Source organism: Bemisia tabaci, chromosome 5, assembly GCF_918797505.1.
Source record: "Bemisia tabaci chromosome 5, PGI_BMITA_v3".
NCBI classification, from domain to species: Eukaryota; Metazoa; Arthropoda; class Insecta; order Hemiptera; family Aleyrodidae; genus Bemisia; species Bemisia tabaci.
The window spans coordinates 27,797,253-27,822,514 of record NC_092797.1 but is presented as its reverse complement, the minus strand read 5'-3'; the positions used below and the strand labels follow the sequence as shown (position 1 = coordinate 27,822,514).

The following is a 25,262-nucleotide window of genomic DNA, read 5'->3' as shown; positions in this document are numbered from 1 at the left end:
ATTGCAAAAAAATGTGTGACGACACACTCCAAACATGTACAGGTAATTCTCAGCTAGTAAAAAAAAATAAATAAATATTTTACCCACGATCTTAGACCTTGAAATTTCTTGTTTCAGTTTTATTCGTACCAAGTAAACTTTACAACCCTTCAAAGGCGCAATGCCGCGTTGGAGGGTATCATAATATCAAAGTGCTCGTAAACTCGGTAAAGAATTTCTGACGTCAGAGCTGCAAGTATAGAGACAGAGTCCACAATATCAGTGGATTCCTTACTCAAGTAGTTTTCCGCACAAGACTTTAACATTTCTTTCAAAGACTTTAACGAACAAACTACGACGAATTTTTCGTCTGTAAGGGCCACAATTCTCGAGGCAAAAAAAAGTAGCTTTCAAACAGCTCCGGGTTAGATCTCTCCGAAACGAAGGATTCAATTGTTCAATTAACTTCAGCGAGCTGAGCTACGAGCAGACTGGAGCTGGGCAAACAAAAACAACGGAAACATTCGCAGGACTGTAAACCGTGTTCGGTCAAAGGACGCGCTTTGTGCGACATGAATGCAATAACTCTGCGTAATTATAATAACAGCCAGAGACAGGACGCTAATGCACCAAGACTTGCTATGCGAGTACGTCTAATGTAGTTCGCCTGCGCTTGTTTCGCTATGACAACCGCATATTATTCGCGGATTCGTATCGAAGCTTTTAACTGGAAAAGTTCCTGAGGGCCTCATCCAACAATCAATAAGATTTATTGAGATTCAAAACAGCAACAAACCACCCTAAGTTCCTAGTTTGCATGCAACAATCGATTCGTCACCACAGGCAGTGGCTCTAGCGATTATGACACTATCCAATTTTTCGTACCCATTCTCAAAACTATTAATGCCCATACTATCGGAGTTACAACCACAACACAATTTGATTTTGACGTCTCAAAGTTAAATAGGCCCATTTGCATGCGATGAGTTCGAAAAACGTTGGTACTACCAAAAAAGTTGGTAGGACAACCTCATAGCCAAAGGCAACCCGGACGATCGCCCAAGAGATGGGCACAGAGCTACCTTTCATCCCCGGAGCATTGAGTGATCTCTCTCATCGCCATCGTATTTTATTTATCATATTTATATACTAATTTAGAGGCTAGACAAACAGGGTCACGGTCCTAGTCAGAGGTTAGTAGAAGAAGAAGAAGAAGAAGAAGAAGAAGAGTTTGAAAAATGAATCAGAGCATGAACAGTTTGGGGCCGTCGTCTCGTAGAGAGGCCCCATACGGTTTAAGCGAGATAGTAAGGTTTTTACGATTACTTTGCAATTTTTGCAAGAGTAGATCATTCTGATTCCATTAAAGAATCTATTTTCAATGTAGGTACACTGTTGAATTTCACTGAAATATTCTCTTTATTCTAAGAAAATCATTTTTAAGATGCTCGATGGACGGGGCGAGGAAGGGGACTATGACAGTTGATAGAAAGGAGTGAGGAAGGGAAGTTCAAAGGTCAAAGTTTTATGGAGTTGGTCCTTCCTTTCATAGGCCTTTGTATAGTCATGGACAGTAATATGTGGCCCTGTCAATGTCGACTTTCAAAAAAGGAATCCAAATTCAGAGTAAGGAGAAAGTCATTAAGAATATTGTTTGGTGGGAAATTGTTCTTTGCAACGTCGTTTTGTTATTCCATTAAAATGATTGGCTCATTAACCGCCAACGGGCGATTTCGACGATTTTGTAGGCCGCGAGGCCACCTTTGGGGCGCGCAGAACTCGGGGGCTGGGCCGCGTAGCGGCCAGGGGGCAGAGCCCCCCTAGTCGGGAAAATGTTTCTGTTAATGGTGCTATCTTAGAGGTGGTGAATTTTGTTTAACATCCGTAAAACCCTTTTGATCATACCAACCACATACAGGCTGTCTGAGGAATATAACTGATTATGGAACGACTTTGAATAACGACTATTATGGATTATGAACACGATACAAAACGGTGGATGTGATTCAAGAATTAGACTTTGGAGGTTAGTCTTGGATGAATCATAGATGTGATTTGCGGCAGAATGAACACGAACCACTGGCAGGCATTGTGTTTCCGAATAACGTATGATATCCTTGGCAACCTCATGCATATTAGTAGTAATTAGTATTAACGAACGGCATGACGCCCCCTTCCCCTAGTGAAAAGTCGTGGGGGCGGTAAATTGTTGATGGCTTGGGGCCCGAGGGGCGGCAACTAAGTAAGTCCGGCCATGTATATTACTGTAATTTATCTAATTAGCCTTTGTCTAAAAACTTCCTGTGTAAATCGATTTATTACATTTAGTTTGGGCTCAATTTGTCAACGTGCGTGCCGTTTCATTTGAACATTTACTACGCGGTTCTTTTTAACGTTTGGATGGCCAAGTCGGGTCAAATTGACCCGAAGCTTGCTAAAAACACTTGTTCCGCGCATCGTATGTAGCCGGCAGCACTTTCGAGCTCTAGATGTAGGTCTACAAACACATAGAAGAAAAGACTCAGACATCAAATTGAAAAAAAGAGAGAAGCGCGAGTCAACACATCCAAAAATAGGAGAGATGTGTTCGGTCCTCGTTTTTTAACTTTTCTCCCAAATGTCCGCCACACTTCATTGGCAGCATGGAGCGGAACATAGAGAGTTCACGCTCATGCCATAGCGCCTTCAATTTTGCAGACGCAACACGGACATCCATCAAGCACGAATAGTTGTATCTCTGCGCCGTCAACATAGCGAGTTCGCGCTCATGCCGTAGCGCCTTCAATTTTGCAGACACAACACGGACATCCAACAAGCACGAATAGTTGTATCTCTGCGCCGTCATTGATGCCCGTCGGGGTGTCTGATATTTTTGAAATTTGACAAAAGTCAAGGTTGAATTTTCTTTAAAAATGTCATTATTTGTCCAATTCAATTAACATTTAAAAAGAAAAAAGAAAAATAATCATCCTACGCGTGTTTCTATCATTTCCGTGCAAATAAGCAACGCAACGGTGCGTTTACGCACAGAGAGTTGCTGAGGGAAACAAAGCTCAAAATCAGTTGAATTTTTGACGGGAAAAATTTGCAACTGGTTGAATTTCAAACTACTCTAAACTCACTGTTTTCCAAAATATGAATTGGTGCGTTTCTCTTCGACTCCGTCTAGTTGACCTCTCATAGACGCTACTAGTGTTACGTCACAGATGAGCGATAACATCGGTTTATCGTCATTTTTAACATGTTGAAAAAGATTGTGTTATTATTATTGTTCGGATCCAATTTGATATAATTGAGAAACCCCACGGTAACGCCGTGATCGATAATATCTATTGTGCCAAAATTGGACCAGCGATGAAACGTTCGCAACTTACTATCAAAACTTAATGTCACGCAGATGAAGACCAACCTAAGACCAAAACGGCGTGTGGTTTTGAATCACAGTATAATTAAGATACACGAATTTGACAACAGCAACTCGCACCGCCAATAGGAAAATTACGGCCCCACTCAAAGAGCTTTGAAGTCAGAGTTTCGCGCTAAAAAAATGACTACCCTGGTTAGCTGAAGAGACTTCAGGAGAACCGTAGCTGAAACTCCCCATTTCTAAAGTTACTGCTCTTTGCTCCGGAAGTAGATAATGAGAGAGGGGACGTGCTCAGAGCAATATTATTCGTGGCTCCGGATGAGAAAGGCTCAGAGCTCGGCAACACGCCGAACACTGAGTGGCACGCTTCTCAATCTCTCCACCTCGGCTAATGCTGATGCACCCCCGCGCTAAGCTACTGAGTGTGCAGCGTGGTTGCTTCCAGGTACAGGTTATAATTTCAGCAATGCCACGCTGCACTCCATCCTCTTCCGCCTAACGTCCCCTTCCGCGAAATTGTGAATTTTGGCACGTCATCTGGCAACACCGCACACATTTAACACTACATTTAATTACACCGCTCTGTTCATCTTCATTTCCATTCGTACCACGACCCGCCACAGACTAAGCGTTGCCAGCTTCGGGAAACCTAAATGGTGGCGGGGCTCAAATTCGTTAGAATATAGTTGCTCTAACCCTGCCGTGCTAAGGAAGAACGCCGTATGAGCCTTCAGGCGTTGCCAAGTTTCCTTCGATAAAAACCGAATTTGCTGGGAAAATAGTGAATATTTGTTTCCAACATTTTAAGACAATTTTATACGCAATTAAATCTCAAATATCTGAAAATTTCAAGGACAAAAATGCATGAATGTCGTCATGTTTTATCAAGTGAAATTTGGCAGCTCTCGGATGTTTTATACGGCGTTCTTCCTTAGCACGGCAGAACCGGTAAGTGGAAGTGCATGAAAATTATGAGACAATTATTTTAAAGACCCCATACTAATTATCTCTGCATTTCAATCGAGTGCGACCATAATTAAAGTCGTAATTCGACACTTCTCGTACTTTCCGCACGATGATGATTGATGAACAACGTGTCAGGCATAAAATCAAATACAATTCGCTCAATGATGACTGATGAATGTCGGGGTGAGCACTTCGCTAAGCGAGTTTTTACAAATAAGGTTAGGATTGCTAAACCAATAGCTTAACTTTTTTATCGCGGTCATTATTACACGAATCTGAGCAATAGCCTGTGTCGCACTATCTTACTCCATCAAAATTTCAAGGCCAAGTGCTATGATTGGCCCAAGTCATAAGCCAATCACAACACTTGACCCTGATATTTTGATGTCTAGCTTTGATAGTGTGACACAGGCTATTAAGCTTTTACCTCGAAGGAAGACGGTTGGTATGTGAGGTCTCTAAAATAAATTTTTCTGGATCCAGCCCCGTATGAGCATATGGGAACCAAAAATGCGACCATTTGAGAAAACATTAGCTGAGGCACGTAGCCGGGGGACTTGCCCCCTAGGGTGGAGCGTTTTTGGGCTTTTTTTTTATTTTGAAAATGGACATAGCAGAGTAGTTGTGAAATGGTCTAAAAGTAACGCCTGAATTTTCCTGAATTTTTTCGTCAACGTTTAGGCCTCCCGGATTGACGTTGACGTCAAAATTAGCGGAAAATCCGGGTTTTTTGACGATAACTTGGCAACAATGGCAAATACGACAAAAATGCATAGAATCAGAGTTGTTGGAAATTAAATTTCCGACAAATCACTTTCTTATCATTTTTTCTGTAAGTGCAACCGTTTTAGTGTAAAATTCGAAAACCCGTATTTTTCCGGATATTCGGCACAAATTCTCGTTCAGTCCGGGAGAAATACGGTAGAAATACGGGAGAAAGAGGGCTAACTCGGAACAAATTGCGTGATGGACTTTTCCTACAAGAATACCATCATCGGATTGGCCTGAATAACACAAAACATACAAAATGTTTTCCACGGCTCCACCGCGGAACACCCCTTAAAATTCCTAAAATTCAAAAAGGCGGCCGTGTTTAGATTATCAAGCATCAAGGTAATTTAAAATGTGCATCTCGTGTGGTATGAGGTGTCGTTTCCTATGTCTTTTTAGTCGTAAATTTCAAATATAGTGTTAAAAAAAGCCCCTGGTCAAACGGGGTGCATCAAATCCAGGATGGCGGCCAACTTTGAACGGCGGGAGGGTACCTTATAAAGTTTGATTAGTGTATTACATTTTAAATTGAAAGTAAGGTAACAATCTCTGGATAATATTGGTTTAGCATTTTAATTAGAGGTTCAAAATTAAATTGTCTTTTATAAAGCCTCATCTATGATCCGATGAATGACATCTGGTCAGGAGGCGTAAAACTGGCAATCCAGGCCGAATCCGCAGGTTACTAGGGTTTAAGATGACACAATTTTGCGGTGAATTTAGATAATTTTGTTCGTAAATTTTAAATTTACAACAGAAAATGCCCCAAAATCGTGCGGGGTCTCCCGATTATGGGATAAGTGGATGACTTCTAAATGTGAAGGACAGAACAGAAAATTTCAAAGTGTGATAGTAAAAAATCTTTTAAATAAATCTAACAGTTTTCTTAAATGTTCACAATTAATATTACTCCTCAGTAAGAGCTGAAATCGAGGATGGTGACTATCTCCATATGAAGAATCAATAAAATGGCACTACAAAATAAATGTACAATTCAAAGAGAGACTGCTGAATAAGCGATATTTACATGCAATTGAGTTACCTATTACTAAAAGAAAACGAATGAAAAATGAAAACATTGATGATTCATACCACCGGATGATGTTCCTCAGTATATTTTTTGAGGAGTGATGTCGTCAACTTTAGATTTTAGATAAAATTGATTTTTTCTTTTATTTCGTCATGATTCTCACGTGACCTAATTTGCTTTATTCACATTTCGAATAAAAAGAGTCTTGGTTCTCGGGGGGAATAAAAGGATTTTAAACGCGGATATTACTTACACGGAAATCGGTACCTTATCTTCGAAGATGTATAATAAGACATATTTTAAAATAAGACGTAATGCTAAAAGGAACTATGTTGCACGCAAACACCGTTCAGATATTGCCTTCCAGCATTATACCTACACCTCTGGTTAACACTACTGCCCTTTACAGGCAGTCGTCGTGGATTTGAGACACCCTGTTTGACCATTCATTTTCCACTTAATTTTTTACTTCACATTTTACCAAAATTACATGCTGAATAATACTTCACTTCACTCATTGCGTCATTATTTAACTTGCTTAAGTCCTCCCACCCTTCAAACTTATCAGTCTTTTTTGAGTTTTGTGCAGCCCGATTGACCAGGTGGTATTCATCACGTCATACTGGAAATCTACGACGAAAATTACGATGAAACAACCAAAGCATGTATCGGTTTGCGATGCTGCAGAATTCTTGGAATTTTCAAACATTGCAAACGAGATACCTGGTTTGGGAATTTCGCCGTCGATATTCTTTAAGGAACTAATACCTCACTTGACTTATCACGCGAAGAAGTGGTACCAGGACGAACTATGAGGGGGAATGTGAGGGCATATGGGACAAACATACCCTCCCGCCGTTCAAAGTTGGCCGCCATCCTGGATTTGATGCACCCCGTTTGACCAGGGGCTTTTTTTAACACTATATTTGAAATTTACGACTAAAAAGACATAGAAAACGACACCTCATACCACACGAGATGCACATTTTAAATTACCTTGATGCTTGATAATCTAAACACGGCCGCCTTTTTGAATTTTAGGAATTTTAAGGGGTGTTCCGCGGTGGAGCCGTGGAAAACATTTTGTATGTTTTGTGTTATTCAGGCCAATCCGATGATGGTATTCTTGTAGGAAAAGTCCATCACGCAATTGGTTCCGAGTTAGCCCTCTTTCTCCCGTATTTCTACCGTATTTCTCCCGGACTGAACGAGAATTTGTGCCGAATATCCGGAAAAATACGGGTTTTCGAATTTTACACTAAAACGGTTGCACTTACAGAAAAAATGATAAGAAAGTGATTTGTCGGAAATTTAATTTCCAACAACTCTGATTCTATGCATTTTTGTCGTATTTGCCATTGTTGCCAAGTTATCGTCAAAAAACCCGGATTTTCCGCTAATTTTGACGTCAACGTCAATCCGGGAGGCCTAAACGTTGACGAAAAAATTCAGGAAAATTCAGGCGTTACTTTTAGACCATTTCACAACTACTCTGCTATGTCCATTTTCAAAATAAAAAAAAAGCCCAAAAACGCTCCACCCTATTGCCCCCCCCCCCTTCCGAAAACAAGAAAGAGGTAAATGAAAGAAGAAAAGAGGAGATAGGAAATAATGAAGGACAGGAAAATAGGAATGGACCACCAGAAATGGTACGAAGTTCAGCATTCTGATACATGTTTCTCATCCAAAATTTTACTAAAACTCGACTCCAGCAACGAAAATTACTGAAATTAACTTGTAACCAAGATATTTCATGTTTCTTGACCATGAATTTAAACCTCCAGCTCATGAAAACTCAATCGTCTATGTGAGTCAATTCGCATACTGAACGTTACCGTGGCAGTCTCTGCGATACATTAATATGACAACCTCAATCTTGATGCTTTGGGTTAGCTAAAGCAAATTTTTTACACAATAAAGGGTGGGAAAGGAACAATGCTCAATTGAGAAGTCTGCCAAAACTGTTGTAGGGCGCGATTAGACTCACATAGAGTATTGCGTTTTTTGTGACCGGGCAGTTTAAATTTACCGTAACCAATGTAAAATTAAAACGTTAATATCGTAGTTAGAGGTTGATTTCAGTAATTTTCGATGAAAAAATCGTGTTTTACGTGAAAATTTAGATAAGATACATGTGTCAGAATGCTTGACCTTGTCTAGTGGTCCATTTTAAACCCGTTCAAGGTATCTATTGGATTACATTTTGCAATTAGGAACTATAAATTCCGGCACGGTTTAAAAACAACGTAAGTGCCATTAGTTTCCCTATGCACATGAGTGTTTTTTCAGATGAAGCAGAATTTATAGGTTCAAATTGCAAAATGCAGTCCTATTAATCCTCAGATGCCCAAGCTGGATAAAATTGCCCTGGGGCTTGCTACAAACTCGTGGTCCCCAGGTTGTGTGGAACCGGAACTCTCGCGCTTCAGAAATAGGTCTACAAATCTGCCGTGATAGCAAAGTGAGAGGTAAGTGGATTTCTATATGAGCCATGACTAGCACGTGCTTTTATGGGTCTCGAGGTTCATCCCAGCATGCACTTACTGCTCTTGTCGCTATCACGGCAAAAATACATCCTAAAAGAGAATCAGACATCAAATTGAAAAAAAAAGAGAAAAAACCGAGTGTCAACACAGCCGAAATAGTAAAGGCAGTTTGGGCCTCGTTTTTTGACTTCTCTTCTGATCTGAGCGATATCTCATCGACAACATGGAACGAAACCTTGCGAGTTCACGCCTCGCGCCAAAGCGCCTTCAATTTTGCAGATGCAACACGGACATCCATCAAGCACGAATAGTTGTATCTCCGCGCCGTCATCAACGCGCGTCCTTTCCTCTGCTCTTTTTCCATGTTGCGTTGGTTCCGTTTGTCTAACTTGTAGTGATGATTCAGAAGCTACGTGAGCAACACAACCGAAGAAAAGAGAGACGTAATCTCTCATTTTTTAATTTTTCTCCCGAATCCGAGCAACACGCCCTTAGCAACATATAGAGCATAGCATTTCGAGTTCACACCTCGCGGCATCGCATCTTCAATTTTCCAGATGCAAACGTTGCCTGACGAAATTTTTATTAAGAAATAAAGTCATTTTTTATTGCCATGCAAACATTTTAAACTATTTATTTCCAGTTTATTTTTTCAGTAAGCTTTGTGCCGATATTCGCATAACTGTAATTCAGCATTGATAATAATTGTGACCGGCGAAAGGTTTTTTAAGTGTTTTTGTTTTGTGTTTTTTTTTTGACCTTTCTAACCTAAGCTCTGATGATGGCCAAAAACCGAAAAGCTTTAACGCATATTTTATTAAATAAATAAATAAGTGAATACACATATAACACCTTGGCTACTCTTTTCTATACTCTTTTCTATACAATCATATTTATTTCCTTCCAAATCGATTACAACAGAATGCCCCTCTTTATCGATGAAATTTAGTGTTGACCCTCAAAAGTAAGGATTGAAAATTACAGGCTCTCTGGAATAAGCTGTTGTTGGTTTCGTGACCGTAAAAGCTTCAAGTAGAGGCCTTCAAAATAAGAGGAGGAGAACCCACATGAAACTCTTGCGTCTTTGATTATCTTTTGGCCGGAAGGCAAGAAAGACTTAGGACTCAAAACTCTCCTCTTCACCGCCACTTCAATTCTTCCGGGTTTTTCCTTCCCGCACTAAAAAGCAGGGAGTGGTGTCATTAGTGGTGCTCTTGAAAATATTCACGGACGGGCTCGAGGTGTCACCTTGTTAGGAAAGATAAAGGTAAATAATCTCTACTCACGCGTATTTTTCCGAGAGAGCAATTAAAATGTCCACGTTTCGTGGGAACTTGAAGCATGCCTGATTCAAAAGTGTTCACTCTTACAACGGTTAATCAATAACAGAGAATTGAAGGATCGACGGAATCTTTTTTTCCCTCTTTTTTCCTGATTCCCGCTTTCAAAACTCAAGATAGACAATAAAAAGAATAAGTAGGACACCTTGCCGTGCAGAATTGACAACCTATTGAGTCATCCATCAATTTGAGCGGTAATTTTTACTGATGGTTCCGACACTTCAAAAAAAGTACACTCTTTTGTGTCTTTACTCGTGTTTTCTGTTTCATTGAGTTTTAGAATTTAACAAGGGAGATTTTTTTGGGTTGGCAACACTGGGTTTTGTCTCTAGTTGGAAGTATCTTTCCTAAACGGAAAATATACTGATGGGAAAGATGGCGCGTGCTTTAGAAAGCAGCATAAGAAACAATGTAAAGTGGGCATGATTCCTTTTGAGGAAATGGGAAAGCAGGATTTTATACTCATCAAACGAAACTAAGTGCCGACTGTATGCTAGCTTGTGAGCCGTGGGCATGTGACAAGAGCGTTTTGGACAGGGCTCATGAGTTAATAATTAGGTAACGGAGCGTCCCGCTCGCGGCGTGCCGCTAACAAGAAACGCGAACTGGCGCCTACAAACCTAAGGGGATACTTCACGCATTGCTCAATGCTTGAAGTATCCCTGTTAGGTTTGTAGGCGCTGGCCAGCCGCCTGCCGCGCGCGCTACTGATGTCACTGGCGCTTTACATATAATTCTCATCCATTCTTACGACCCTTAACTTACCCTAACAGTTCCTTTTGGTTTAAATACATTTAATTTACGAGCCACCAAATACTAATCGAAATTATAGAGGTCTTAAATTTAGTTTATACCGATTATATTTTGCGACACTGGTCAGTCAAAAATATTAACTTAAATTGCTAATTTTTTTATCAATTCTATCATATGCACATGTCAAAGAACATAATTACCGCAAAGAATTCATTCGTGGTTAACTATGAAGAGGAATCAAAATGTTTTCTGCACAAGAGCATTCAGAGGTGGATCCAGCAATTAGGCAACATCGGATTTCCTTCGTTTAAACCTATGCTATATAATCGATTCTTGGCTGAGCACCTGGCCCCTCCAAGAATCGATACATTTCCATATAGGCTTAAATGGAGAAAAGACAATGTTGTCAACTTGTTGAATCCGCCAATTATAGCGTTTGATGTATGATCGAGATTTACAGCGCATTTCAGTTGTTTAAGTCGTTTCCTCTCATCCTATACAGTTTACCTATCTTTCTGGAATCTATGATATAGTTTTAAAGTAAAAATGAAGGCCAGAAAACGAAGGGTTGGAGTGTGTTAAGACAAATTGCAGCATTCGTGCGCACGTTGATGACACAAGCCCAATAATATTATTGAAATTTCACCTCGATCTCAACCTATCTGAAATGTGCTGGCCGGAGCAGTGGAGCACTCCCGAACAAATATTAATAGAGTTATTCATTTTAGGAGAGATACTTTGAGACTTTTGATACTTTGAGGCGCAACTGCGACGTCCTATCGCAAGGCAAGATGAAACTCCGTTAAAGCACTTAGTGTGGCCCTTTTGGAACGTGGCAAATTCATTTTATTCAACACTAATTGCGATTACAAAAGAGAAGTCATTCCACACCCCTTTATCTGACGCCCGAAATTACCCATTACAAAATTACCAGATCCCGCTTACCCACAGCCACCAGATCTTGCCGTAAATCATTCCTATTTCGCGTATTTACAGGTTATCGAGAGAATTACTCCGTAATCCGACAATTCCGCCCGATTCCCGTCAAAAATGTGCCTCAACGGTGTTATCATTCTCCTGTAATTGCAAAGAAAATGCACCCTAATGATGGCAATGGAATTTGATCAGAGAAAAAAGTCCCCGCTCGTAAAAGCGGAGGCTATTAATTTTGCAAGGCGTCTACAAATTGGACATAAAGGCACGGACTTAGAAATGGGAGTTTAAACTCAATGAAGTGCTCGCTCTGGTAAATGCGATTAAAAAGGAGAAAAATGCAATTCGTTAACCTGAGATTTCTCATAATTACAGACTGCAAGATACGCGCGGACAAACAAGTCTGTAATTTGTGTTGCCGTTTGTCTCGTGCTCTGCAGGGTAAGGGAGGAAATATGCCGCGTTTCTTTTAAGGGTATTTTCTTTTGAACGGAGAGTGATAAGGATGGGATCGTAGTCAAGGAGTATACTCCTGACCAAAGGCTTTTATTATTGGATGGTCTAGTGTACAAAGTATAAGACTGACAATAAGTTTCTAATGCTTTCACGAGTTTTGATTCGAGCTTTTAAGACACTATAAGATGAGAAAGAAAAACTTCGGATTCAAATACTGAGCTTTAGCTCATGTGGAACACTGAAGTATTCGGCACGCGCGGATATATGAATTTTTTGATCCCACAAACCAAACCAAAGTTCGGTTTGTGGGACACACAACTGAAACACAAAACTTCACTGACTTGTGTGTGATTCACACAATTGAAATCTTTGGTGAAAAATACGGGTTTTGGTATGCCTAAAACGGAAAATTCAGTTATCTAAACTGAAATTCAACCCATGAGGTCGAAATTTCGGTTACCTATGCTAAAAATGTCGTGTCCAATATAAACCGCAGTTTTTGCACAGTAAGATGAGAGTTGAAAGTCTAACTAGTCTCGGACAAAGTTGTTAAAAGAATGAACTACCTATCATATAATTAATAAGGTATAGCTATGCATCGATGCACCCTCTAAGACTTCCGAAGAAGAACCTCCGGTATCGAGTAGTCGGTAGCCTTTGCTTATCGTTCTCGATGGTCACTCATTTTTTGAACTGAAATTTTCATGGATGACTATAGGAAATTCTGCGAGAGACAGAAGATTCCTTTGACTCGGAAACAAAAGGTAGGAAGTACCAACTTGGATATTTTCACTACTCTAATAATGCAGGTTACTAACCCAAATGTTGCGGTACTACCATAATTAATAGAAAATGTCCATATCATCCAACAAATTGGGGTACCTAGTACCACAACTGGACCGCGGTAAGCAGAAAGGAACCTAGCCACATCAGTTATTGCCAAATAATTGTGCATCGAACATGAAAACATGAAACTTTCTTTACATGAGAACGGTTCTGCGGATTTTTTTGGACATTTCACCGAATTTACTGCATATCACGAAGCGAATTCCTTTTTTCCAAAGGAATACGCACAAACGTTCTCTTGTAAAAAATTAAATTAGCCAGCTAAATTTGGTAATAGCTGATGTGGCTTGGTTCTTTTCTACCCAACGCTAGAGTACCCTCATAGACAGAGTATGGTCATTCGTATCTTTTTACTACAGGAAAACCGTGCCGCTTTTTGATTAGTCAACGAGTTTTTAGGCTTCATGATGCTCTTACGGCCGTAAATAAACGAACAAGATGGCGATCCACCGTTACATTTATAAGAAGCTAAAATTTGACAAAAATTTAAATTACACGGCAATAACAATTTAAAGTAGCAAATCTACGAATAACACATTAAAAACACACGAAAACACTGTTAAATCGTCTTTCGCCTGTATCACAGGAGGATGTAAGACGTGCATAACCTCAAATTTGCTTACTGATAACAGTCATTTTGTTTGTTTATTTACGGCCGTAAGAACATCGCGTCAGCCTATTTTCTCGCGACCAATGAAAAACCGGCACAGAAATGGCCATACTCTGTCTATAAAGGTACTCTACCCAACGCAGTTCAATTTCAGGGGATAACCCTCAACACTTTTTTCTCCGTCGACACAATTTTCGGCTCGAGGGCCACCGGGTCAATTTTCTCAAATCCTCGCCCTTACACTTACTGCCCTCGCAAGGCGGGGCGCAAAGCAAGCGTCGGAAAATGGAGCATTTCCACGGGAATCAATGCGAAAAGGCCGGAGATGGCTCGAGGCGCGCTGCTAATTGAAGCGAGAGAGAGGTCGGCCGTTCGTTCGTTGGGTGCGTCTCAAAGCGTATGATTCGCCGCCATTCAGCTCCGGTCCGGCGAAACCCACCGGCCGAGGGGCGAGATGACGTCTGCGACTGTTGCTGCTCTCCCGCCCCGTTTTTATTGCATCCCCCCCCCCGGCCCCGCCCCCGCGGGTGCAAACAAGCGGAATTCAAGTCCGAAACCGAGCCGAGTGGGAGATTAAAGCATTATTCACTAACAGGTTGACTTTATCCTTGATAAATTGCCAGATGCGAGGTCGGCGGCGCGTATTGACTCACTTCGATAGATTCCTCGCGACGCAATGGATGAGCTCGATTGGAGTCGGACTGTCGATGACGTGCCGCCGTGCCGCGTCTACCCCCCGGCGAGGCCTCGCCGCCGACCGAGGGGTGGTTTTCCGGTGGCGTCGGGCAACCCGGGACCCGGGCCGCCGCCCCGGCAATTCCTCCAGGAGTTGAGCGCGGGGCATTTTTTCACGGAAACGATGAGAGGTCGCCGCTCGCCGGTCACCGGTGGCTCGCTCGTTGCCCGGCTGCCGATGCTCTTCTAAAACTCTCCTATTCCTTATGGGGGACCCGGATTTCCGCCGCCGAAAGACAACGACGAGCCACAATCGATGGAGAGCGTCATGCTTGTCTGCAGGCCAGCTTCCACTCCGTGAAAGTTCCCACTTTTCACTCGCGAAGCCCCCCCCCCCGCCCATCTTCCGCCCCCACCTGTGTGTGTTGTCCCCCTCGAACGCCTCCCGTCCTATCTGGATACCTCGTCACACTGATACAAATATTTGTGCTCTTGTGTTGATTTTGGTTAGTACCTATAGGACGTGAAACACAAGCCAACACAAATTTTGTCAGTAAGTTGGAATTTTTCAGCTAACTTGTGGTAAAAATCAGCATAAAGCTGAAAATCTCAATACGGAGGAAAAGAGCTCATACAAACATAATTTTCCCTCAAAAATGTCAACCTACTGTCTTTTGGCCCGTGCGTCTATACCGTAATCAGTTTGTGGACAAACTTTGTGTTGATTTTGGTACAGTTTGCGGTGTATTTAGCGCAGAAAACAATGGAGAGACTGCGAAAATGCATTCCTCCAATTGCGATGTTGGTATTCACAAATCGTTTATATTGATATTCTTCAAAAAATTAGCCGGCAGTGTCTCTTGAAACTGTCAACCAAAGGCTAGGGCTATTTTGTGTTTTACTTCCCATGTTGACCAAACTTTTGTGTTGAAATCTCTTTCTGTGCAGACTCACTCGACTGTTCTTGAGCACATGTGTGATTTTGCGTTTTATATTAGGTGATTCTACACCGAAGGTTGACAAACATCAAGATATCGAATAAATTATTCTCAAATAATTTAGAAAAAAAAAAGAATTTCAATTCTGAATTTTTCCTAACAATAGAACTATTATAGTCGCTCTTCTGACGTATGGGCGTATCTTTGTTTCCACACGACCAGTGGCGTGGCGTGATTTCTGATATATCGATTGTTATGCCATTTAAACCTACGGAAAAGGATCGATGAAAAGGGTGTTCGCAGCGAACACCTTAGTAATTGATTCTTTACCCTAGGTTTGAATGGCATAACAATCGATATATCGCAATTCACGCCACGCCACTGCACACGACCCCTGGAAGGCATGGAGCCATACGGAGAATAGGCCTCATGTGGAAATTGAGATACGCCCTTACGTCAGAGGAGCGATCGGATTATGCCTATAGATATAAATTAGCTAACAACTCCCGAACAATCTATGGTGCTCGTAGAAACCCAAATTAAACTCGAATATACCCAAACGCGAAGAATAGCTAAATGGCTCATAAACTCAGTTGTATCGAACGATTAAGTTTCGTTAAGTTTGGATACTTTTAACTTTAATTAAGGGTCTTCAACAGATATTTTAGGAGAATGGTCAGCTACTAATATGTGCTTATCGGCTTGATCGCCCCATTTAGTACGGAAAATGTTTTATCTGACTATGTTTAGCTGTGGACATGGTCAAATAAAATGATTTTCCAACTGCAAACTCTGTTTTTCTTCCAACTGCAAAATCTGTTTTTTTTCCAACTTTGGACCATTTAAGATATTACTTGGATCGAGATTTTTTTCGCACCAAAGTTTTCCCGAAACCATTTTTCATGTAATTAACAGCTTTATTCTACAATTTATCAAATCGGCGGTTATTCTTCTTGCAGGGTGTTAGAAATAGACATGAAAAAACCAAACGGGATGCAGCAAAAGTGACCAACTTTAATGTTAAAGTGAAGATGAGTGAAAAAATTTAGCAGAATTTAACATTAAATCTCACAGAGGAAAAATGCACAACATTTTCGTTGTAAAGAGCATCATGGCTACATTGTTTTTATGGTAAATCTTTTTTCAATTATTTAAGGATTGCATTGGGAGGAAAATCACTTTTGGGTTAGCACTAACCGAAGGATATTACGGATGAATGAGGAAAGTGACATTTTTGTGCTTGCGAAAATCACGTACTTAAAGTTGGAAAATGGAGGACTGTTGCACATATGAACTTCATATTTGAAATAAAGTAGGAAAATGAGCGCTGGCATTCAATTGCGTCAAAAAGTTTACAGCGAAAGGGGGTTTTCTGCAACCGACTGCTTGAATTCCAATTTTTCAAAAATTTTACATCACTTTCTCTATCCACAATACCCTTCTAATATTAGTTGGTTTCTTCATGCTAACTTGAGAAAAAATCAAATTAAACTACAAAGTGCATGAAACTGAGCAAATCCGCCCCATATTAAGAAAATTGAATTCAAAAAAGAAGCAAAGCTTCGAAAAGATATGAGGATATTACAGGTTCGTTACCCTCAAGACCAACTAATATATCGTCCCTAAAAATACATTAAAGTTTATATGTAATTCATGGAGATTAAAGTTTTAAACCCCGTACACGATCACACACATTGTTAAAGGTTTGCGGTCAAAAGTACACATAGTTTGCGGCTTTCAATAAGCCCGATTAGTCGTAGCAGTTGAACAAATTGCATCAACATGATGGATATGAGATCTGAACCAACAGAACTAATTCAAAGCCCCCGCCAAACTTTCATCTAAAAGCCCTTGCAGCATCCGTGTTTGTGCTCTGTCCAACCTAATTATTTTCTGATAGGTTTGTAACAACGCTCACTAAACTTTGAGAAACTTTCCACCTATTTTGCAATGACCTAACTACGGTTTACCGAGTACAGTTTCAAAAAAACAAGTTCACTATTTTTGGCATTACCGCAATGTCACAAAAGCGTCTTTTGATTAATTTTCTTCGGAAAGAGAAACAGTAAACATGCAAATCATTTGGCTAGCATTATTTTTCAGATCGGCTTAAATTGTAAAGGATAACATAAACTAGGAGACTTTTGAGGAGAAACGAAATCAACTGTTTTTACTTTTAGGTTTCACCGATCTAAGAAGTATATCCAGTTAAAGCAAAGTAACTTCCATAGAATATTTTCCACGAAAGGAATCCAGTCACATGGAAAGTGGCTCTTTTTTTAGATCAACTGGGATTTTTTAAAGAACCGGGCATTTCTTCTTTTTTTAAAAAAAAATAATAATAACAAAAGTTACTGATATTATGTGTTTGATTGATGTTCTCATCTGTAAATTCATTCTTGATTCGAACAAAATTATTCTCGATCCATAAAGTTTGTTCTTGTTTCATCGCCGGCACAAAGGGCTTATATCGATCACTTGTGCGCCTTTTTAGCGGCTCTGGTGCTTGCACTAGAGCTGCTATTCCGGACGGTCCCAGCTGGGGAGTATCAATGCAGCATGTTACATTGTAGAGACCGCGCGTTGGTTGATGGGAATCGGCGCCATTTTCGGCTATGTTCCTTGTCATGACTTTATTTTATTGCATACTGTTTTATTGTTAGTCAATGCTATGTTGTGTATTGTATTTTTGGAATCATGGTGATACAGTCAACAGTTCAAAACTTGTGTGTGCTTTTATCCCGTGATGGAAAAAATGTACTTTACGTTCAAAATTTGAAAATTTGAATTTTAAAGTTTTCGCGGTTAAGGAAGCTTTAACCACTGGGTTGGAGCTTCCTAGTCATTTACTCGATATCAGCTGATAGCAAACAAAGGTTACCAGGGAAACCGTAAACGTCTAACAACTATCGTGGCCATTGGGGCGATTATTGAAATGATATCGACTTTATGTCGCCGCTTACGACAGGACATAGCCCTATCTTAACTGTGTAATATATCGCAATTCGATATTGTTTTGATTTTTATTAAACTTTGTTTATTCTCTAGGGAAATGATCATCTAGTGTGTGATCCCGAACTTTTGTAAGTGGCTGTTTATCTGCAAAGCGGAATTAGGCCAATCAACCTACAACAACAACAACAACAACAACAAAGGAGCAATTCATTCATACAGTTCCGATTAGTTTTGGCGAACGGGCCCTTAGCCTGCTTAGTACGTATAATCCCAAAACGCAGGAAAATAGATTGTAGGAAAATATTTGCATCGGAAAATCGTAACAATTTTCCCCTAGATGTCTTCCATTCCGGGTACATATTTATTGAAAACGGCGACTTTTTCAACAGTCCTATTTTTATCTACAACATCTAAGTGGCCCTTCATAATCATTTAATTTTGGCCCCTGGCCAGAAAAAGGTTCGGAAATTGCAGTGATTTTGCCGAAAATGCTGAAGTAAGTAAATTTGGGCATTTTTTTTCCTTCTTCAAACTCTGTGGAGAAGCACTTCTCCTCCAGTACATCTATTTTTTTACTTATCTCTCGCAAGGTACATTTACAGAAGGTGTGTTCCAGTATTAACAGTTCAGATTCGTTGTTTTTTTATTATAACGATTATTTCGGAAAGCAATTATTACATTGTTCAATTCTACTGACTTTCAACACTCGATTATACTCCCGGCAAATTCTGCAGCAGCGTTTCAAATGTTGACTCTAATGCTTCCAACAGCTATCCGATGTCTAAGAGTTTATTCCTAGATTTAGGGATTTTCCGGAATTTCCAGGGATTTAGGGATTTTTCAGGAAATCTAGGGATTTTTTTTTGATGAGGTAAAGTTACCAAAAATCAACTTTTTAACCTCAATTCTAGCTTCGACAATCGAAAACATTTTTTCATCTATATTTTGTAGGCCTTTTTGGCAACACTATTTTCCCCGCAAATAAGCCGGAAATTAAAACGATTGCGTCCTTCGATGTACTTGACATTCAACTGCATTCAACCTGTTAATAATAAGAAATCAACTAATATTCTTTCATTTTATTGGTCTGGATTAGCACTGCTTTCAGAGAGCGCCAAAATTCAAACGAGCCAATCAGATTTAAATATTGCAAATCGCTACATCGAATGACATCATGATTCTTCATAAAAAAATGGCGCTTTTTGCAAAATCTAGGGATTTTTTAAGTATATTTGAGCAAATCTGGGGATTTAGGGATTTTTAGCGAAATCTAGGCATTTTTTTTCTTCCCCGCTAGGGATTTAATATCGGAAGACTGGCTTCCAGTATCGTAGCGTTGATCGTCGCTGATGTCGAAATGGAACCTAATGCCGGACTTACTGTAACACCTCCATTCCTCAATTCCGGTGAGGAATACGTCTCTACCCTTAACTCAATATAAATATACAAATTGATAAGTGAGTGCTTTAGTCTCCTGAAAACAGAATTGCGAAACTTAAAATTGGAGAAAAATGATGAGTAAATGAAAAAATGGAACCAATTGGTGGGATATGTCGCATGCCATTCTGACACAAAATATGGCGTCTATCGAATCACCTTAACTAAATAAAATAACCAAATTTTCAACTCTCAAACTATCAACTATCAAAATTCAAACTATCAAAATTTCCAACAATGACAAAAATGATTGTAATATACCTATAATGTAATGAAATATACACGCTCTAATCATTTAATTTGTATTACCTTTATGTTATGTACCTACATGTTATACTATTTTTATAATAAATTTTGCCAACATGCTTTTCAATTCAGTCTACAACATTTCATTCCGACGTGGCAATAATGATTTATAATGCCCCTAAACATTAAAATGAATTACAATAGTAATGCCGCATTATAATGTCGTATTATACATCGCAACGATTCATGTCCTACTGATTATTGATTATTGTAAGATGAATTCTGTTTTCTCTGATTGTATGTTTCATACGTGCGAAGCAAGTACGGGTCACTAGAAACGTGGTTCGTACGGGTGGCTGATGAAATTGATCTTCGAATACCTTTTGATGAGCTAGGGAAATGGAACCATCTGCATCTCATGGACAATAAATAGTTGCCGTAATTAAGGTCATCCCGTGATTAAGGTGCCGTGATTTAAGTCATAAATTCTTCATCTAATTCTTGATTCATCTCCAAAATGTCTGCTAAAGCTTTCATGCGCTTCTCCTTGTATGCATGAATGAGCAAATTGGGTATCGAACAAGCGGACACTTTTTGAAAATTTAGATGATTCTGGACAATATCGTACAGAAGTCCACGAGCTGCAGATAGAACCATTACCTCTAGCTCATCAAAAGTTATTCGAAGATCATTCAACAACCTCTTTGACAAGTTGCAAAAACTTTTCGTTAACAATAGTGTCACACGGTACTAGGAATATTTACTATTTAACGAACCTTATATTTCCCTGACTCAGTCCTAAATTATAGAAGTATGCGTTACTTTTCCAGCAATCCAAAAAAACAATTATACAAAAAACCAATACCTACACTTTCAGATATAAAAATGCAAATTTTTTGCAGCCTCGCTAAACGACTTATCAACCAGAGATTTTTTAGGAAGCGGACCTCCAAAGAGCTTTCAAAATTAAAAGTATACAACAAGTGATAATTCCATGTATTCGCCATATCAAAGCCCAATACACATTTATACACCGGCTACGTAAATCTGCTAAGTTACAAAACATGAATCGACAGTTGTCGGATTGTACATCAATGACAAAATGTGTCTAGGCCCTCATTCTTGACTACAACTACTGCCCCCAGAGCCGCTCTCCGACGCCAATGCGTTGGAGCTTCCTGCTTGTTTCTTTTCTATATAAATGCATGGAGCAAAAGACAGCTCTTTGGAGTAAATATGGTAAATATATAACGAGTTTACATATCACACACTTTGATAATCTCTGTTTGAAGAAGAAAATCGATGCTGAAACTGGAAAAACATATCACATATGTCGGTTTGCGACGTCACAAACGTAAATCATGATTTCTTTTTCAGACGGACAACCAATTATTGTTGTTCTTCATAAATATGTTTGATTTTTTTTGACTGAAAATATTCACTCTAAAATGCGTAACTAATGTCGGCTATCATTCTCACGAAAAAATGTAAGTATGAGCAAACATTTATAAACATGGCGATCGAGATGTATGTTTTTCTAGTTTCATCATGTGGGTGCATTCGAAGCTACTTCTCAATCAGAGCGTTATCTTTGAGATGAAATGTTCCTTCATATAAATATGCGTTTTGTGAACAAAAAGCATGCGGATTTACTGCTGAGTGGCGATTTTAGTGAAATCCCTTTTAATAGAAAAACGCGTTAAAAAAATAGAAAGTGGTATCATTTCCTGACAAAGAGTGTCTACTTGTCTATGAAGTTTATGAATGCCGAAAAACAAATTTTCCCATTTTTTTTCAAAGACTAATCATAACTACAAACAGTAAAATCCATCAATTGATAGAACTCGTCGGCAGTTCATCACTGATTCTCGATCTTTAATAGTCGACACTTTTCCCTACCATTAAAGTTCCTTCAGGGCGATAGGACAGAATTGCATCAAAAGTTAAGTCGGATTTATAATTTTAAATGTAACCGTTTTACTGAAACTTCAAATCAAAGCTTGAAGAGAATTTACTAGCTGTAAGCTTTATAGGAATACCGGCAACTTTAACAAGTTTTCGAAAATTAATGTACTGGGCAGTCGCCATGACAAAATAATTAAATCCAATTCTGGGACTTAAAGTATGCTTTTCCAGGCTCAATTTAAACGTTCATAATTATTCTTTTCAAACTGATTCCATGGCTGTAGCACCTATGTCATCGCATGTGTTGAGTTAGGTGCAGTCCCTCCGAATTTTAAAAGAATCTTGTAGCAACTAGGAGAAAGGTAGCAGAGACGGTCCAAATCAAGTATTTGTTGAAAACGAAAATTACCTAAGATTCTTTCACATGGAGGTAGGAATGCACTAACCTAACTTTTACGAAGGGGGGGATTAAAAAATTGGGAAATTGCGAGGACAGGCCAAAAAAAAATCGGAGCAAAACCTTAATTTTCCCATTTCGAAATCCCCCGGTACCTTCAGAGGAGGCAAACATAAAATTTTACTAGATAAACCTCCAAACTTTGCTTGCATAGCTTTATATTTACGCCCTAAATAGAAATTTGGTTCCACCAAAACAGTGCTTATCGTGAATCGTATTACCGTTAGTTGTAAGTAGGCAAGGGGCCTCGTGTATTTTGAAAGAGACGCCAAATAAACCACTTCATGGATGTAAGAAAATGAGAAAGAAATTAAGCTTAAAGAGGATGAAAGCAAACAAGGGAAAGAGAGGTATAGACTCTTCGCGAGATGTTAGTTGGTAGATCGTGTGATAAAGTTGCGTGTATTGTTTACAATTTTTTTTTTTTTTTTTTTTTTTTTTTTTTTTTTTTGTAGTTCTTCCGGGAGAAAAAGTGGCGAATCTTCTCGAAGATATGACAATTTAAACTACTTGTTCCACCGGCTGTGGTAATCCAAAGTCGGAGATTTCGATTCCCATCTGTTTCGCGCTACCACCCCAATATAGGGTGGGTTTCGGCCAGATGGTCATCTAGTAGGTTAAACTATCATATGTTGGTTTGGCTCTGGATTAGAAAAGGCTCTGATCAGGAGCTGGCTAGGGAGATCGGGGACCGAGGTCGAGCCGACCAACTAAACCAAACTCACGGCTGCATATCTGCCCGGATGACGCCGGAACCATCCCTAGGGGATATTCCTCCGGCTGCAACACTGTTGTGTGTTGGAAGTTTCTTACTGCATTTAATTTTATTCTTAATTATATCAGTGATGTATTTTCTGAGTATTTTCCAGTTGTTTTCGGATTCTAACATTAACAGTAAGGAGTTTTCTGGGGTGACAACAGTTTCCAGCTCTGCTTCTAAATTAAGCTTACGGTTTACAATAGTGCCGCAGCCAAAGAATGTGTGGTTTACAAATTTTGTTCCGTAGTTTTTTATTATTTATAATAAAAAAACGATTCCTTGTATGTAAGCTTCAACTTGGAGCTCCAATGAACTTCTTTTTAACTTCTCAATACATGGTCGCCAATCAGAATAGGGGCTTAATAAACAAGTAAAGAACCTAGGAATCCAAGGAATATGTCAAAAATGAGAGGAGTCAAGGTAGTTCAGTTGGTTTATTTTTTTAAAACTTTAATTCCAATCCTTCCTTAGTGGCAAGTAAAACTTCTTAGGTTTAAACCATTTTTCGGCCAAGATTTCAACCGATTGAAATCAGGAAAGTTACTTCGCCGATTATAATGATGATATTGAAGGAAACTCGGAAAATTGAGGAAGAGACTTTTGCTCACAACTCATCGAAGACAAAACATGTAACTCACTAGGCAAACACTGTACAAAAAAAAAATGTATACGAAAAGAGAAATGAAAAAAAATGGACAATTTAGCCTAGCCCCCCAAATTTCAGCGTGCCCCAAAATCGTTTGACGTGCATAAGGAGACCATAGATATGGTGTTCTGTGCCAATTTTGAATGAAATCGAACAGATAGATTCTGAGATATCGCTGTACACAGATTTGGGGGACAACGGACGGACGGACACACATTTTTTCAAGTATGGTTATTTTGACTCCTGGGACCTTAAAACGTCTAGAAATGATGAAATTTCAACATTTTTTTTTTCCTTGGAAGATGACAATACTTCCTCTCTACCCTGGGGGAGCGAGAAAGTAAAAATCTTGAAAGCATAGATTCATCTTCTGAGGGTCTACGACATGAGAAAAAGCGGTTATGCCAGGGGAAAAACTGAAAAGCGAAGCAAAATGATGTGCGAGAAAGAGGAAGCAGCACCGAAAATGAGGGACGGGGGCCTGGGCGAGGCGCGAAAGTAGGGTGCCGTGGGAAAATCCTTAGCCTAGCGAAAGGGGTTAACTTACGGAGCAGAGGGATATCCAGCGCCAATGGAGGAACAAGACACGCACTAAGAGCAACACGATCCCGTGACAAATGAAGGCGAACGCCCCAGAGTGACGAGTACTGTAGCCGGTTCGCGTCCGCCGAGAATTAAGACGGCCCGGAGACGCCGAGCATGCGCCCTGTCGAGGCCTCCGCAGCCTGGTCAATGTTGCACCCTCGAACGCCCCCCCAATCGATAGGTTTCAACGCCCCTTACGGCACCGCGTCCGACTTCGATACATCGCGCCTCGATGCATTTCCCGAGCTCTCACGAGGATCGACTCGAGGCATCGATCCTCGCGATACGCCGGTGCCCCACAAATGCAACGACCCTGCTGTTCCAGTCAGGAAAAATGTTTCCACAACAAAACTCCCCCTCCGCGCCGCCCTCTCGCGGCCGCCGCACAGTGGCACGAGCGAATATCAGACCTTAAATTTTTCGCTAAAATTTCGAATTTTGATGTTTATTTTGTTTTCTTATTCTGCTGATTCTCCTTCGTCTTCTTCTTCTTCCTCTTCTTCTTATTCTTATTCTCCTTCGTCTCCCTCTTCTTCTTCTTCCTCTTCTTCCTCTTCTTCCTCTTCTTCTTCTTCTTCTTCTTATTCTCCTTCTTCTTCTTCTTATTCTCCTTCTTCTTCTTCTTCTTCTTCTTCTTCTTCTTTTTCTTCTTCCTCTCCTTTTTCTTCTTCTTCTTCTTCTTCTTCTTCTTCTTCTTCTTCTTATAATTCTTCTAACGATAAGGGCATAGCCCTGTTTGTCAAGCCATCCAGTATCGAGCACAATAAACCATAAATGAGTATTAAAAATCTAGTGATCTAAAAATCACTAAAAAATTAAGGATTCGTCAAATCAATAAAACCAGCATAATATCGTCAATCATCCCCAGGAGGAGAGAGCCAGCTTGGTCGCGAATCCAATTCCAAGAGGTGTTCCTGAACGAAAATTTCAGGGAAAAACCAACGAAGCCACTCTTAAACTTTTTCGTTTCATTTTCGAAAATATGACCTTTCAAAGCGTCCAGGTTTCGTCCGGACTCTCCTGTCGCCCGGGTCCGCTGTGCGGCGAGGCTCCGGGCCTGATTAATCTGAAATTGTTTCACCGTTCTTTTTTCCTCGTCATTTATTACGGTGATAAAGGGT

At 39.9% G+C, this 25,262-nt stretch overlaps 1 protein-coding gene across 1 annotated transcript in view; it reads right to left on the bottom strand.

The window, feature by feature from the left end:
• LOC109037429 (uncharacterized) overlaps positions 1 to 24,525 on the bottom strand; it is a 163,897-nt gene extending 139,372 nt beyond the window's left edge. The window contains exon 1 of the mRNA XM_019052092.2: positions 24,104 to 24,525. The gene's annotated coding sequence lies outside the window, so the exon portion shown is untranslated. The remainder of the gene's footprint in view (positions 1 to 24,103) is intronic.
• Between the last annotated feature and the right edge of the window lie 737 nt (positions 24,526 to 25,262).